The 18726-nt window shown below is 39.0% G+C and overlaps 1 protein-coding gene across 6 annotated transcripts in view; it reads right to left on the bottom strand.

The window, feature by feature from the left end:
- The window catches only part of LOC308698359 (protein NLRC3-like), a 111742-nt gene extending 94540 nt beyond the window's left edge, over positions 1-17202 (bottom strand). For 5 of the 6 annotated variants that reach the window (XR_014031051.1, XR_014031052.1, XR_014031053.1 and 2 more), the window contains exon 1: positions 17114-17202. The gene's annotated coding sequence lies outside the window, so the exon portion shown is untranslated. The remainder of the gene's footprint in view (positions 1-17113) is intronic. The other variant, XM_081378364.1, reaches the window with a different exon arrangement.
- Positions 17203-18726: the final 1524 nt, after the last annotated feature.

Raw genomic sequence — 18726 nt, 5'->3', positions numbered from 1 at the left:
TGTGTGACACTTACCTGTTATAAATGATCTATTCAAGGCATGTACAACACTTTCAGCACCCTCTAATTGCTATATACATACAAAAAAAAACATTATTTATTAAACATTTATGAAACGCATATTCATGTTTTGTAAATGATTAGTTAATCATTTACTTATCAATTGTAAATTACTTATAACTGAATCTACAAAACATACATACAATGTATGTTTTATCACTTACAAGTTAGTATATCACTTGCTAATCATTTATGAATGTTCTGTAAATGATTAACTCATCATTAACTAACCACTTATAGATGACTTACAACTGAACGTTATTATAAAGTGTTACCAAGTAAAGAAATTAAATGATCTTACCAGGGCTGTTGCTGCTCTCTCTTATTGCGGTCTTTGATTTTGAAATTTTAGCTGATGATGAAAAAATGCAGCTCATATCTGTTGCTTTCGTGAAGTGCACTACATTAAATCTGCATATAGCGCGGGAATTGAAGATCGGATTTAAATCCGTTTCGCAAAAACACATTTATGTGACCAGATGTAAATGGAATCGTTTTGATAAATCAGATCGCTATCCGATCTGAGAAAACGCATGAAGTGGCCAGGTGTAAACAGCACCTAAGTCAATCTACTGCAATTTTTCCTATCTCAATCAGTAGAAAATGTGGTTAACACCAGGTCATGCTTGAAAAAATAAAAATAAAATACCGTCATATACAGTGAAACCGGTATAATTTAGAAAAATGCTGTGATTAAAATTTTTGGTCATACCGCCGAGCACTACTAGATTATTCTAATTTCATAAACTTTCTGACCGTGACTGTTTCATTTAACAATGTTTTTTCCTATTGTGCATTGAGCCACGCCCAATGTTTTGTACGTTAGTGGTCCGTAGTTGCTGAAGTAGTAAAATAAGTGAACATGCAAAGCGAGTGTCTGTCGTTCTTCTTCCCGAGTCAGCCTCCTATCAAAATATATTACAGTGGCGATGGGGATTAAAAGTTATTTTGGAGACTGTTAGTTGTAGAGAAACTCTGTTGCACTTTACATTAAAGAAACTAAAGAAAAGGAACAAGGCACGAGTGAAACACTGCTAACAGACGGATCTAACATGAGAGCGATACAGTTTGGCCGTGTGGATGAATACAAGGAATCGAAGGAGGATATTGAATCGTTCATGGAACGTTTTGAACCGTGGCTGCTGGCGAATGACAATGCAAGTGAGAAAAAGGTTAGTGTGTTTCTCTCCGTGATCGGGGCAGAGACATATGGACTGTTAAAGAACCTAGTCACGCCGACAAAGCCAAGTGGAATGTCCTATAACGAGCTGAAAGCAGAGCTGTTGGCGCATTACAGGCCGCAACCATTAGTGATCGCGGAGCGTTTTAGGTTTCAGAAACGCAAATCAAAAGGAAGATGAATGAGAGAAGATTCTGAAAAAGGAAAATACCAGAAAAGAGACCAGAGACAAGAAGATAACAATAAATGTTACAGATTTGCTGGAAAACATTCAGCTAGAGACTGCAGGTTCAAGAATGAGAAGTGTCATGCATATTACAAAAATGGACACTAAGAGAACAGTGGGACAGACAGTATGTGGAGGCAGAGTGTTCAAATGAAAGAAAAGAGGATGAATCAGAGTTATTTGGTGTGTATACAGTATATACAACCTCAAATGGAAAGAAAGGAATTGTGGTGAATGTGAAATTGGATGGAAAGTGCGTGGACATCCAGTTGGACACGGGGCTGCAGAGTCGCTGATTTCAGAACTGTCATACAAGGAGTTCCTGTCTCACATACCGTTAAGCGAATTCCATTGCTGAGGTCCATAGATGTGCCAGTGCAGTATGAAAAGCATAAAGTGACACTGCCATTGGTCATCGTCAAAGGGGAAAGACCAGCCCTGCTGGGCCGAAACTGGCTGGAAAAAATACAGTTAGATTGGCCAAACATTTTCATTGTGCAGAAAGCTGAAGTTGGCCTCTGACCCAGCAGTAAAAGCAGCTTTGAGACGACACTCAGAGGTATTTTCTGACAAACCAAGTGCAATTAAAGATTTTAAAGCTACTATCCGAGTCCGTCCTGATGCAACTCCGATCTTTCAGAAAGCGAGACCCGTTCCTTATGCTTTACGAGAAGCGGTGGAAAAGGAGCGGTAAAGACTGGAAAAAACAGGCATAATATCTAAGATTGAAAGAAGCCAATTGTAGTCGTGCCAAAGAGCTATAAGTGACTATAAAGTCACTATAAACCAGAATTTAGAGGAAGAAACATATCCGTTGCCCAACACAGAAGATTTGTTCGCTAAGTTGGCTGGCGGAACATTGTTTAGCAAACTGGACTTGGTGCATGCATATCAGCAATTAAAATTAGACCAGCACTAAAATACCTCACCGTTGCCTGTACAAGTACCATCGTCTCAGTTAAGGAGTGGCCAGTGCTCCTTCTATTTCCCAGGCTGTCATGGATCAAATCTTGCAACGGCTAGATCATGTCACCTTTTTCCATGATGACATTCTTGTCACTGCTAGCTCAAAAGAGGAGCACATCAGGAGACTGGATAAAGTGCTTTCCAGATTGGAGACGTATGGACTAAGTGACCAAATGTCAGTTCATGCAAGGCAGTGTTGAGTATTTAGGGCACCGCATCGATAAAGAGGGTCTGCGCCCAACTGAGCAAAAGGTGGCAGCGATTGTAAATGCCCCAAAACCAAATAATGTCACTGAGCTATGGCCCTTTTTTGGACCTCTTATTATTAAATAAATAATTATGGTCGGTTTTTGCAAAATCAAAATCTTCAGCCTTTACACAATTTGTTAAAACAGAAGCAACCGTGGAGCTGGACTGCTGCGTGTGAGACTGCTTTTGAGGAGGCTAAACAGCTGTTGCTTGGTAGCACAGTGCTGGTGCATTATGATGGCAACAGACCCCTGAAATAAGCATGCGATGCCTCGCCTTATGGGGTGGGCGCTGTAATCTTGCACATTATGGACTATGGTGAAGAGCACCCCATAGCATTCACATCCCGCACACTGACTTGAGACAGAAAAAGGGTATGCTCAAATTGAGCGGGAAGCTTTGTCCATCATCTATGGGGTTAAAAAGGCAGCAATACCAACCTTGGCAGATCTTCGAATGCAGCTTTGGCATTAGTGCTGATGTCTTATAATTATGACACTTAGTATCGAAAATCAGCTGATCACATGAATGCCGATGCAATGTCCAGACTGCCAACCATGGGTAAAGACTGTATTGGGGAAAGTAACATTCTGGTATCATATTCTACTTTTCCAAGGTTGATGACCTTCCTGTGTCTGCAAGGGACATAGCTCAAGCAACACGAAAAGATCCGACATTATGCAAAGTGTGGAATTATACACTGAACGGCTGGCCCAACTATGTGTCGGAGGAGGGTCTGAAACCATACTTCACTCACAGACACGAGTGGCGGAGGACCAAGGCTGTGTGTTGTGGGGAATGCATGTCATAATTCCCCCCAAATACAGATCAAGATTACTGGATGAGTTACACCATGAACATCCAGGAATCTGCCATATGAAGGCCCTGGCACGTAGCTACCTGTGGTGGCCAGGTTTGGACGGCTGCATTGAAGAGAGAGTACAGACCTGTAGCTGCTGTCTGGCAGTTCAAAAGTCGCCAGCTGTGGCACCCCTTCATACGTGGAGATGGCCTGAGTGGCCATGGCAGAGGATCCACATTGATTTCGCAGAAAAAGATAAGCAGTTTTTCCTAGTAGTGATCGACAGCCATTCGAAATGTTTTGAGTAGGGATGCACCGAAATGAAAATTCTTGGCCGAAACCGAAAACCGAAAAAAGAGGAAGCCAAGGCCGAAAACCGAAAACCGAAACACCGAAAGAAATTATGCCAATTATTAGTACCATCGCATTTATGGCTATGACTGTGTACTAACTTTACTAAAATCAAGGCATTGCAATTGCATAAATTAATATTAAAGTTTCAAAGAATAAATCAATTAAAATTGTATGCAAATATTTATTTAGCACATTGCAAAGTATAAAATTAAATGTTTAACTTGACCCCACTCATGTGTACATTCAATAATAATGTAAAAGTATACTGGCCTGCAGAAAGGTTTAAAAATGAAATTTCTCTCATAAAAACAAAGTGCATTTAGGTCAATACTGCCACAGCCCATAATAATATCTGCAGCTATATGCTCATGGACGTGAGCTGCAAAAACCATAAACAGCTAAGGTAAACACACACACCTCTGAGAAATGACGGCTGCTCTGCACACACACGCAAGGTCTCTCGCTCCCTCTCTCTACCGCGCGCGCTACAAATGCTCGCTCGCGATTCCGGGAAACTAATTTGCGGGCATCAGGGAGCCGCTATCAATACGAATACGATGTCTGTTTGGGATGTCTGTGTTTTGAAAATCGCTGTCTGTGGGTCACTCTCATATATATAGAAATACGTCCACACCGCAGATATGTTGCAAGTTCAAACAAGCACGTAGGTCGCGGTATCTGCTGTTTGCGTCATCACTACATTTCGGTCGTATTGTTTCGGTGATAAAAGTCTTTCGGCCGAAAACCGAAAATGCACTTTTGGGCCATTTTCGGCCGGAAATTTTCGGTGGCCGAATATTCGGTGCATCCCTAGTTTTGAGGTTGTGCCGATGTCATCAATTACATCCTCGCTCACCATTGACCCACTTCGAGGATTGTTTGAATCTTATGGGTTACTGGAGGAGGTGGTCTCTGATAACGGGCCGCAGCTTGTGTCCGAGTTCACAGATTTCCTGAGAGGGAATGGAATAAAACATACACGAGTCCCTGCCTACCATCCGGCCTCAAACGGTGCTGGAGAAAGAGCTGTTCAGATACTGAAACAGCCACTCCTGAAAGGTGTTTGCGAGAAACAGGGTAAGCAGATGATTTCACTCAAGCAAAGATTGGCAAACTTCTTGATAATGTATCGTAGTACACCTCATACGGTCACTAGGGATGAACGATATATCGACCACATATCGTTATCGGCCGATAAATGGTCATTTTTGATGTTATCGTTATCGATCCGATAAGAAAATTAGGCCGATATATCAAAGCCGATAGATAATAGATTATTTACTTCTGTTGAGAGATGCACGCTGTTCGCCATGATGGTTTTGAATGATTGGAATCACTTAGAAAAAGGAAGATAGTTCAGTGCAGCACAAATCTGTCACATGGGCTTCATAACATTATAATAAGAGCATGCCTGTAAAAGCATGTTGTGAATTCGTGTTCGCCAGTGTTTCAGCGCATTGAGCACATTGATGCTTTTAAGCCTTCATGACAAGCAAGAAAGCGTTGAGAGCGACCGAGAGCGTCAAAAAGTTGGGCAGTTCCTTTATACAAATATCAAGCGAAAAATGCAGTCGGCAGCCAATTGCTGTGAGGTTCGGGATGTGACGTCTGTCTTGAGAGTTTAAACATATGCAAATTGTGCCGGAGTTTATGCTGGATTTAGTGCGTAAATCATTTTGTTTACAAATTAGACGTTGTGCAGTTGTTATTTAGCCTATATGTTAAATATTTCATTTTGGATGTGTTTATTGTGATTATATTGGCTGGTTTTATAAAAGTTTATACAACTGAAAGGATATCTTTGCTTGGTGCATTTGGAAACAAAGCTTGTCTATTTCTAAATGTAATCGCGTGCATCGTTCACAACAAACGCGAATAGAGCGTCTGGCACGAGTGATTGCAATGTTAAGTCAATGCAAAGACGCGTTTACGCGCGTCTGGAGGTCCTGCGGCACGAGGCGTTTAGTGCGGCGCGGTTCGCCTCATTCGCGCGTCCAGTTCTTTTAAAATCTTTTATCACATAAAACTTGATTTCAATATGACACATTTATTTTGTTCACTTTCATCCACTTTCATTCATTTTCGTCCAGTTCACATTGTTGTTTTGTATTGTGACAGGGGCTATGTACCTATTTTCTTTTATTATGGCCTACTTGAGCATATACAAATTTGCTCACTAAGAACCTGTAAACCACAAGCCCAAACTGGCAGTTTGATTTTCTGTGTACTGAATTGTTTACCTAAAGTAAACTTCTTTGACTTTTATGCACATCATGTCTTTTTTTTAAATCTTTTTAATATATTTTACTTTTAAAAAATCCCAAAGCTTGTCTATTTCTAAATGTTATCGCGTGCATCGTTCACAACAAACGCGAATAGAGCGTCTGGCGCGAGTGATTGCAATGTTAAGTCAATGCAAAGACGCGTTTACGCGCGTCTGGAGGTCCTGCGGCACGAGGCGTTTAGTGCGGCGCGGTTCGCCTCATTCGCGCGTCCAGTTCTTTTAAAATCTTTTATCACATAAAACTTGATTTCAATATGACACATTTATTTTGTTCACTTTCATCCACTTTCATTCATTTTCGTCCAGTTCACGTTGTTGTTTTGTATTGTGACAGGGGCTATGTACCTATTTTCTTATATTATGGCTTACTTGAGCATATACAAATTTGCTCACTAAGCACCTGTAAACCACAAGCCCAAACTGGCAGTTTGATTTTCTGTGTACTGAATTGTTTACCTAAAGTAAACTTCTTTGACTTTTATGCACATCATGTCTTTTTTTTAAATCTTTTTAATATATTTTACTTTTAAAAAATCCCAATATATCGCCTTATGCACAGTATCGAAATATATTGCAATATATTGAATCGTGACCCATGTATCGTGATACGTATCGTATCGCCAGATTCTTGCCAATACACAGCCCTAATAATAATCCTGCAAAAATTTACCTCAGAAGTTCTGGAAGTATCATTTCGAGGAGCAAACAGATCCCGCTGAGGAATTAGGTCAGTTCTGTTTGCTTTGTTCTAATCGGAATGAATGAACGCAAAGATGCGTGCTGTTGTGGAGCTACTACAGCTGGCAAAAATACTGTTTAAATATGAATCGCGTTTCTGTGTATGAATGAATGAACGAACAGATGCGCGCTGTTGTGGAGCTACTACAGCTGGCAAAAATACTGTTTTAATATGAATCGCAAATACAAAGAAAGATTACACTGGAAATATTGTTACAATTTTAAATGTTGTTGTAATTGTATAACCTTAAAAAAAAAAAATATATATATATATATATATATATATATATATATATATATATATATATATATATATATATATAAGGATAGATGTAAACAAAATCTTAAAAGGTCATTATGAGCCTTCTCTTTAAATAATTTTATTATGCTTTATTAGTGACACATTTGGGAAGAGAATATATTCCAAATCTGAAAATACAGTATGAGAACAATTAACTGCACAATTACTAGAAATGTTTACTTTGGATATTGTACAATTTGCAAGCAAAATTTGTGGAAAAAACAACAAACCAGTTATATATTGTCCTTGCAATCTTGTGGCTCAGTCACACACCTGAATGAAAGGCTCATTACGTATGCAGCCTCATTATGCGGGCCCCATTGACTCTACAGGTGTGAATCACGCCCACCCGCATATGGCCTTTCCAAACAAAAAAGTGTTTTACAAGATTTAAATCAATGTATTGTGTTATGTGAATGATTAGGCAGGATGATTTTCACATAATTTTGAAGAAAAAATTCTAGGCAACGTCATCCATTAGTCAAAAGTCTTATTTACATATATTTAGAATGTGTTTTATGGCCTTATTTCAGAAACTTTAGTTTTTTTTTTGTTTTTTTTTTTTGTTTTTTTTTTTTTGTTTTTGAAAAAACCATGCATAAACATTATTCTATCAAAAATACAAACATGTAAATGCAAGTTGTTCACATATTATGGTAGCCCTGTTTGTGCTATATAGAGTGAATTTACACCTTTGCCATTAATATGTTTATAAGCAACTGAAAAAAGCACAAATGTCAGAACATCTCAAGGACCCCAAAAACCCCTCAGACCCCAGAGGGTTAATAACTTGGGACTGTCATATAGGCTGCATGCCATTATAATGAGAACACTATTGTAATAAAACTTTGTGAATTTTCTGGGTTTAGTAGCCATGTTTCAGCGCGTTGTTGTGGGAATAGCGCTTCCAGAACAGGGGTTACATGTTCTGACCAGCGCAGTCAAGTTCGCTTGTGCATTCACGTCATTTTGTGCATCTATATTATAAGTCGTAAAGTTTATGTAATATAAATATCTGATTAGTCTCACGTAGGGTGCGTTTCGTTGATTTTAACAACCTGCTAGAAAAGTTCAGCGCGCGCGATCAAACAGCAACACAAAACATTTTTCAAAAACATTGATGCATTATATTAATAACTCGTATTATTTTAGTCAACAATATGGTTTGATTAAAATAATCTCCTTGTCCGTGCAGAGGCGATTCCATTTTATTTATCTATGGCACACATTATGTTTCTTTACATGCAGCCCAATGTTTTCCAATGACTAGTTTTGGTAACACTTTACAATAAGGTATCATTTGTTAATGCATTAACTAACATGAACTAACATAGAGCAATAGCCTTTGTTAATGTTAGTTAATAAAATATTTGTGTTCCTGTAAGTTTACAGTGCATTACCTAAGGTTAACAGATACAATTTTGGATCTTTAAAATTTCTTATAAAATGTTGAGCTTAACATTAAGATTAATAAGTATTGTTCATTAATTGTTGGTTCATGCTAACTAATACTAACAAAATGAAACCTTATTATAAAGTGTTACCATTTTTTAATAAAGAAAGTTGGCCATTGGAGTGTAACTTAATTTGAAAAGTTAAGGATTCTTATACTGGTTCAAACTAGGCTACTGTATTGTATATGTTTGATTTATGTTGGTGTTTGGGACATGGCTTTTGATGGTGAGCCTTTTGTTTTATGTATTCAGGCTATCAAATTTTGAATTTATAATATATCAGTTATTGGCTTTCAAATGTAAAGAATTATCGGTTATTGTATCGGCCAAAATTTTAATATCGGTGCATCCCTAACGGTCACAGTAAAGACAACAGCGGAGCTGTTCCTCAAGCGTCACATCCGAACACGCTTTTCACTCTTGAAGCCTGATCTAGCTAAGTCTGTTCAAGAAAAACAGCAGGAACAAAAGAAACAGCATGATCGGGGGAAAAGAGTCCTAGGAGCCTTTGTTGAGGACGAACCAGTAAGAGTTCGAAATTTCAGAGGAGGACAGGAGAAATGGCTGGGCGCATCTGTGATCGAACAAAAGGGTCCTGTAAGTTACATCGAGCAAGGGGGTCAGGGAAGGCATGTGGACCATATGTTATAGTGATCGACCGATATATCGGTCGGCCGATAAATCGGGCCGATATTTGCGGGTTTGACGTGTATCGGCATCGGCCGATACGCGGCTGCTGCGTTCGCCGATAGTTTTTTTCCCGGCATTAATTACAGACAGGCGTCTGCAGGAAGCTCTGTGTTGCTGGAGACGCTGCAGTTCACGTGCAGCCCATGCACTGCCCCTCCTACACTAGCAGAGTGCTGGAAGCCTCTTCAAGACAACAGCGAGTTTTAAACTTTCAAAGCATCTTTTAACTGTTTGGCTTAGCTGAAATATTGACATACACTTTAAAAGTGGAAACACGTTGCTCTATATGTGTGTGCAACTAAGCAAGTTTGTGGGTCCAAATGGAAAACGCGAATGCCTCATCTATAAAACTGCTTGTCATTGTATTTAGGGAGCTGCAAATAGCTAAGTTTGAGGCTATCCATATGCATACGGCAGCTGTAACGAACACTGGTATTATAATTAAATAATGCCTTTGTTGTTCCGTGATATTTGTTGGAGTTTTATTCAGCGACCACCTGGCTGAGGTTTGGACGTGTCAAGTCAAGTCAAGTCAAGTCAAGTTTATTTATATAGCGCTTTTCACAACACAGGTTGTATCAAAGCAGCTTCACAGTAATAAATTAGAACAATACATCAATGTTTGTTTCTAGTGGAACGTCTACGTTCGGTAATGCTGATCAATAGTATCGTTGATTGATTAATTCAATTAAATATCCCCAAATATCCCCAACTGAGCAAGCCAAAGGCAACAGTGGCAAGGAACCGAAAAACTCCATCAGGTGACCTAATGGAGAAAAAAAAACCTTGGGAGAACCCGGGCTCAGTCGGGGGCCAGTTCTCCTCTGGCGTTTATGAACTAGAGGTCGGATTTAACTGTAGGATTAAAAGTATTATATGAATGCCTGGCTGAAGAGATGCGTCTTTAATCTAGTTTTAAACTGGGAGAGTGAGTCTGAGCAACGAACAGTATCCGGAAGACTATTCCAGAGTTTTGGTGCTAAATGTGAAAATGCTCTCCCTCCTTTGGTGGATCTGGATATCCTAGGTATGACCAAAAGCCTCGAATTTAGTGATCTTAAAGAGCGCGATGGATTATAGGGCGATAGAAGATCGGTTAAATAGACTGGAGCTAAGCCGTTTAGGGCTTTATAAGTCAGTAGCAATACCTTGTAATTAATACGGGACTTTATAGGTAACCAATGTAGGGATGATAAAATCGGTGTTATATGATCATATTTTCTTGATCTAGTTAGAACTCTAGCGGCGGCATTTTGGACTAACTGTAGCTTGTTTATTAAGGATGCAGGACAACCGGCTAATAACGCATTACAGTAATCTAGTCTCGAGGTCATGAATGCATGAACTAACTTTTCTGCGTCAGAAACTGATAGCATATTACGTAGCTTAGCAATGTTTCTAAGGTGGAAAAAGGCTGTTCTTGTAACATATGAAATATGATTTTCAAAAGACAGGTTGCAGTCTAATATAACACCCAGGTCTTTTACTGTAGAGGATGAAGTAACAGGACATCCTACTATGTTAAAGTTGTATTGTGAGAGGTTTTGTGGGTGGTTTTTTGAACCGATAAGTAGTACCTCTGTCTTGTCTGGATTTAATAAAAGAAAATTATGCGTCATCCAATCTTTTATATCTTTAACACACTCTGTCAATTTGGATAATTTAGCGTTTTCATCTGGCCGTGATGAAATATAGATTTGAGTGTCATCAGCATAACAATGGAAACTAATTCCATGTTTCCTTATAATATTTCCAAGTGGCAGCATATATATTGAGAATAATAGAGGGCCTAACACAGATCCCTGCGGCACTCCATAGTTTACTGGAGTTATGATCGATTTTTCTCCGTTTAAATAAACAAAATGGTAGCGGTCAGATAAATACGATCTAAACCAGCTTAATGCTTGTCCTTGAACACCAGTATAATTTTGTAGTCGATCTAAGAGTATTGTATGATCTATAGTATCGAACGCAGCACTAAGATCAAGTAAAACTAATATTGAGATACAGCCTTGGTCAGAAGCTAAAAGTAAATCATTTGTGATTTTAACGAGCGCAGTTTCAGTGCTATGATGCGGCCTGAATCCAGACTGAAACTTTTCATAGGTGTCATTTTCTTGTAAGAAAGAGCCCAGTTGAGCGGACACAACTTTTTCTAGTATTTTAGACATAAAAGGTAGATTTGAAATGGGTCTATAATTTACTAGATTATTCGGATCTAATTGTGGTTTCTTAATGAGAGGTTTTATAACTGCCAATTTAAATGTTCTTGGAACATGACCTAAAGATAAAGACGAGTTAATAATATTGAGGAGAGGCTCTTCCACTACAGGTAACACTTCTTTTAATAGTTTAGTTGGTATGGGATCTAATAAACATGTTGTTGTTTTAGAGGAAATGATAAATTCATTTAACTCTTTTTGTTCTATAGTTGAAAAGCACTGTAATTGTTCTTGCGGCGTGATAATTGAGGCTGAATTATAAGGCGCGATTGAGGATTGAACGTTTACAATTGTGGTTCTGATGTTTTCTATTTTCTCAGTGAAGAACTTCATGAAATCATTACTACTAAACTGTAATGGAATACTTTGTTCAGGAGACATCTGTTTATTTGTTAGTCTCGCCACGGTGTTAAATAAGAACTTAGGATTGTTATGGTTGTTTTCTATTAGTTTGCGTAGATGCTCAGCCCTGGCCGCTTTTAGGGCCTTTTTATAACGTGACATACTGTCTTTCCATGCGATTCTAAAGACCTCTAAGTTGGTTTGTTTCCATTTACGCTCTAAATTACGGGTTTCTCTCTTTAGAACACGCGTAGTACTGTTGTACCATGGTGCTTTACTTTTCTCTCTGACCTTTTTTAATCTAATGGGCGCAACAATATCCAATGATCCAGAGAGAATGGTGCTCATAGTGCTAGTTAATTCCTCAAGTTCATCTGTTTGTTTGGGTTCACTGAGCAGCTGAGACAGATCCGATAAGCTGTTTGAAAAATTATCTATGGTGGATGGAAGGATTGTTCTGCCTAATCGATAACGCGGCGCAGCATGATATATTACAGGAGTACGTAATATGCAAGTTACCATGTAATGGTCAGTGACATCGTCACTTTGTGGAATGATATCTATATCGGTTGGATCGGTTCCATGTGATATAATTAAATCGAGTGTATGATTAAATCGATGAGTCGGTCCGGTAATGTTTTGCTTGACCCCAAAGGAGTTTAATAAATCAGTAAACGCAGCCCCTAACGCATCATTTTGATTATCTACATGGATATTAAAGTCTCCAACAATTAATGCTTTATCGAAGTTAACTAATAGGTCTGAGAGAAAATCTGCAAACTCTTTTAGGAAATCAGCGTAAGGCCCAGGCGGTCTATATACGGTAGCCAAGGCTAGAGATAATAGGGATGTTTTTCTATCATCTAAGAGCGTAACATTTAGTACAAGTACTTCAAATGAAATAAACTTATAACCCGTTTTCTGAGTAACATTGAGAAAATCTCTATAGATTGTTGCAACACCGCCGCCACGACCATTCAGACGGGGCTCATGCTTATAGAAGTATCCAGGAGGAGTAGACTCATTTAAACCAAAATAATCATTTGGTTTAAGCCAGGTTTCAGTAAGGCAAAGTACATCGAAGCTATTATCTGTGACTATTTCATTTACAATAACTGCCTTAGGTGTGAGTGATCTAATGTTTAGAAGACCTAGCTTTAAAAATTGTTTTTGATTACCAATAGCAACATTTTCTGGTTTAATAACAATTAGATTTTTTCTAGATCCTGCAGTAGATTTATGATTTGATCTCACTAAATGAGGAATAGACACAGTTTCTATGCAATGTTCTACACTATTTATATCAGTTAAATTGGTGCAGCAGAGACTATGATTTGGACTTTTGTTTACTAGTCAAAAGGTATTTAACATTTTGGAGATGTTATCTGACAGAAGATCCGATCCGAATCTGTTTGGGTGTAAGCCATCAGCACGGTAAAGCCTAGGACGCTCCCAAAACAGATTCCAATTATTTACAAAGAGAAGTTTCTGCTCATTGCACCATGACATTAACCATTCATTAAGCGCAAATAATCTACTAAACTTTTCATGACCTAGTCGGTATGTGGGAAGCGGTCCTGACACAATAATCGTTATATCAGGCGATGTGCTGCGTACCGTATCGATCAGATTCCTGAAGTCTTTCTTCAAAACTTCCGTCTGGCGCAGTCTGATGTCGGCCCCTCCCGCGTGCAGGACAACGGTTCCGACGCGCTCGTTCAGAATCTCGGGAACGTGAGCAGCGACTTCAGAAACACGAGCACCAGGAAAGCAGTGACTATGCACCTTACTTTTATTTAACGTAACGTGTACGTGTCGAACGATGGAATCGCCGATGATCACAGCATCGCGTTCTGTTTCGCGAAGAGGGGAGAAGCGGTTTTGTGTGGATATCTCGAAAACCGGGAGGGTCGGAGAGAGTTTTCTTGGTCTAGACCTGACTCGCGACTTCCGCTGCGGAAAAATCCAGGCTTCGTGATGGCATGTTGGAGCCGGAGTGAACGAGACCATGGCTGATCGCGACCTCGACGTTCGGGACCGATGTTGAGGAACGCACGGAGTAGACGAGGTCGGAGTCAGCGGGTTAGTAACATTAATCTCTGATTTGTGTGCCTCGGCGCGCGATGTTTCGAGAGCCAAACGCCGGTCTATCAGCTCGGCTTTTCTTACTAAAAGGTCGTGGATCTGTTTCTCAACAGCTTCCAGCTCAGACTGCACCGCGTGCAGCTCAAATGTGTCCTCACCTGCACCAAAAGGTAGACTACTTACATTTGATATATTCGCCATTTTAACAGATGGACAGTAAGTTACAACGACGCTACCAGTGGTGCTATCAATATTAATACTAATTTATGGCTTAAGTCTTGGATATAATCCGTCTTTTCAGTGGTACGGGTGTAGAGTAGACGCACGATAGGTGAAAAATGTTTGTTTGTAACTTAAATGAGTGCGGAGAAGACGCGTTCAGCCGTGATCCACGGACGTAACCTATAAGAGTATCCAGCGTTGGATCACAAGGCTTGAGACGCGTCTGCTCAACAATCCGCGTTATAACTATGAGGTGAGGAAAAGTAGAAAATGTTCGTTGTAAGTGAGTTTAAAGAGAAAACAAGAATTATAAATCAATCGATGGAGCTCCAAAGACAACAACGCGCTCAGACGCGACGCATGCGCATTCGAAACAGGAAGTCCTAATCGTGTGCTCATAAAAGAAGCGACGTGGTTGCGACACGCATGCGATGCAGCGCGCTCGTTTGTCCAGGCGCTCCTATGCCGTGGTGAGATGAAAACATCTAAAATTTTTAGGGCCTGTTCACATATCGCGTCTTTTGCGCGCTCAAGTTCGTAATTTCAAATGTAGGCGCGCGGTATGCGCGCTCATAATGGAAGCGACGCGCTCGTTTTTTCCAAGCGCGTCCGCACCGCATCGAGATAAAAACATCTCAACTTTTCAGAATGCCGCAAGCGTGGTGTAATAATACGACAACATCGAAAGCTCGGACGAACAGCTGATCATAGCTGGACAGGGCGGGTTTTTATTTCTCATCTCCATAAATATATGTAGTCGTAAAGGGCAGGAAATAAATGAATCCTTCCTCCCTGTCATCATGGAGAGCGCAGTTCATGGCTGCATAGCAAAGACAGACGTTTATTATGCTGCTTGCTTGTTGCTACTGTGTGCAATAGTGTAATTATTTTATTCATGCTTAAATATTTATTTTCAAAATTTACTTAAAGAATTTGAATTATGCTTAAATATTTATTTTCAGTAATTTTAGCACTGAACTTTTTTTTACTTGTTCTACCTCACATGTTTTTACTATTTGTCAAATATTGTTTTTTTTTTAAGTTCAATAAATGTTCCTTTTTTAAATTGAGACTTGTAACATTTGTTATCATCATTGTGTCATTTTTATGATTTAAATTGAGTGAGCAAAAGCAGTATCGGCTCCAAATATCGGCCCAAGAAAATCGGCAGCCCGTATCGGTCATCGGCTAAGGCTGATGAAAAAAAATCGGTATCGGCATCAGCACTAAAAAATCCATATCGGTCGATCCCTAATATGTGACCAAGAAAAGCTGCAGAGGGATCTCCCTTGCATGGTGTGTTAGATTTCCCGAATCCAGCTGTCACTGATGGTTTCAGTGGACCATTGAGCTTTCCTATGATCAGAGACAGTTCTATGCCAATCATTGAGCCTGAGATCACTGGAAACACAGAGAACTTCACTGCACACGATCCAGTGAGTGCAACACCCTCAGTGAAAGCTGTTCGCAGATACCCACAGAGAGTTCGCACTGCTCCAAAAAGGCTGGATTTATACGTATTTTACTATTATGGGTTTGATGCTATTGTTTTGATGTTAAAGGAACAGGTTGTTGTAATGTTGTGAAATATTGTTACCGGAAAATTATTAACTGATTGTGTTTTCCCTGTTGCACAGATGTTATTTTTTTTTTTCTAAAGAAAGTGTTTCAAATCTAAAGGGGAAGGAGAGTAATAGATGTGCTAAGTGACGGGTACGTTAAGCCATGCCCAATATTTTATAAGTGAGTGGTCCGTAGTTGTTGAAGTACTCAGTAAAATAAGTGAACATGCAAAGCGAGTGTCTCTCGTTCTTCTTCCCGAGTCAGCCTCCTATCAAAATATATTACACATTGTGTGGTAAAGTTTTGTATTTTCAACATTTATGTACCCCTGTGTGTGTGTGTGTGTGTGTGTGTGTGTGTGTGTGTGTGTGTGTGTGTGTGTGTGTGTGTGTGTGTGTACTTAATGTTGGGGACAAAAACCTGACACAATTTCCAAAAACCTCCCTTGTCCTTGCATGTCCTCCTTTGTAAATTAAGTATAAAAATAAAGTAGCCTAATTAAAGGTTGTTTTTTTTATGTAAAAATGCAGAAAGTTGTGTGGGGGGTAGGGTTAGTGAAAGGGGATAGAAACCATTACGTCTATGGAATATCCCCTTTAAGATAGCTAAGTAAACTAAGTAAACGTGTGTGTGAGTTTGTGTTTTCCCTACTTGGGGACCAAATGTTCTCATAAGGATAGTAATACCTGTAAATTTAGATTTTTTTGGTCCCACTGTGGTAAACAGCTTATAAATCATAATAAATTAAGTGTTTACAGATAACATAGAAATAGATAACATTGAACAAACGTTATATTAACGTTACAGGAAGAACTTTGATCATAACTTTGAGAGAACCTTGAGAGAACGTTAGCCAGAGTTATGAGAATGTTTCCTGTTAGCTGGGATACAGTGATGTGAACTACTCAACATTTTTATGGAATTTCGCTATTTGCAATTGAAAATATGCTATAATTTACATGATCCATGTTATTCATAAATTAATGTGACGAGACAAGAAACGTGTTTTTAACATATTAGACATACAAATAAGAGTGAATGTACGTAGGCTATAAGACATTTAGGCCTACGGCCTTGTTCTCAGCCCAATATGTTTTGCTCTTACTTGTTTCTCGTTACATCGTTTTATTTAGTTTATTAATGTTTTCAGGAAACAGCATAACAAGTTACAATCAGAAATACAATCTGTGTAACGTTACGTTTATCCATTTTCATGAGTTAAGATAGGCTATGACAGTCCCCACCGTGAAGTAGCAGTTAGCTAACAATTAATGTACTCGAGTTCGATATATTTACACGCAGATGCTCTATCTATAGGTAGATTTGATTGATAATGCTATTGATATAATAGCTATAAAACGTTTTAACAAACTTACCGTGAGATTTGAGGCCATTTCTGATCTTGAATTCTCTGACATGTCTGTTTGTCTGAATCGACCGCTTTCGGTTTCACTCTGAGACAGACAGGTATTGATTGGTTGACAGGAGTTCCGCGTCATCATCAACATCAAGCCCCGCCCCAAACTGACTGAACGTGATGACGTTGAGCTACGTGCTCTCTACGCACTCTACTGCAACTGCACTGACTGGACTGGACTGGAGAAAAGTGCCAAATATTGATGTGAGTACTTATTCATTTCAAAAGTAAAAAATATAAATGAATAAATCGCCTTTTAACTGATAGATGAATTGGGTTAATTAGGGCGATGTGGTACACCTAAGCTTAATATGTAGGTATCTCTTACTACACCACAAGCAGGTCTATGTAAATATCACCATATTATAGCTGGATTGTAAAGTGTGTTTCATGTCATTGAGGAGAGCGGGACAGTTGTCAAAGAGCAGGAACCCCATGCAAATAAAATATTTGCATACATGCAATAACATGTAAATTAACATTGTGAAGTTATTTAAAAAAAAAAGAAATTATAATTTTTATCCAGCAAGGACACTGAATTGATCAAAAGTGACATTAAAGACATTTTATAATGTTACAACTGTTCAATTTTTCAAATAGGCTAAATGGGGAACTTTTGATCTCTCTGTAACATTTGGCTAAAAGTATTAAGAAAGCAAGACTACAGGTAATGGGTTATTTCACCACCCAGGAAAATAAAATAAAAACACCCCAAATGTGTTTACAATGATATGAAGGACCCTGCTTGCTCTGGACCCTGCTTTTAATAATTGGATTAAAAGGCAGAGATGTGACTTCCAAACAATACAAGTTTTAAGTTTAAGTTTTAAGTTTCCACTAAAAGCTTTCTAGGGAGAATGGAGAGGCGTAGCACTAAACACTAGTCCCAAAGTGTAAAAAAAAAAAAAGATCCACACACAAAAATTGGCCAAAAAGCTCCAAGATTTTATTGTCCAGAGGCCACAAATAAAGTGCAAAAAGTACAAGGTGCGCTTGCACTCACTAAAAGCTAAAACTAAAAGCTTAAACTAAAAGCTTTCTAAAAGTGTACCCTTGACAGTTTACCAATTAAATACCCAGTTAATGAGACACTATAATAAATCCAACATTAACAGAAAGGACAAAATTACACATCAAATCACTGCATAAACACTCTTAAAGCAAGTGACAACACTAAAAAAAAGGAAACAATAAAAAGGGCAAATAAACTCGCCTTTCTGTCAAGCTTCAGTATCACAGCTCAGCTCATCAGGGGGGGTGAATTACTGTCTCATGCATACTGAGTTTTTTACACTGTTAAAGAGTTGGATTCCCATGCTAAACATGGTCAAAGTTTCAAAAGTTAAGTTGTACGTTTGAAGGAGTATTTTTGTTCCAAAAATTGTCCTTCCGGTTTGTCACAGGTTTCGGAAAGTTTTTTTCGAGTATGGCTCTGTCTGACGTAAGAGAGGGCGGAATTTCCTTATATGGGTCCTAAGGGCACTTCTCCGGTAAGATCGCGGGCGCGCGCGCACTCGTAAAACAGAGCAAGAGAGTGAAAGCAGTTCGCCATCAAAGCGCCCTGCCCGGCTT

This window comes from Scardinius erythrophthalmus, assembly GCF_964197995.2.
Source record: "Scardinius erythrophthalmus genome assembly, chromosome: 1".
NCBI lineage: Eukaryota > Metazoa > Chordata > Actinopteri > Cypriniformes > Leuciscidae > Scardinius > Scardinius erythrophthalmus.
This window is presented reverse-complemented; position numbering and strand designations above follow the sequence as displayed.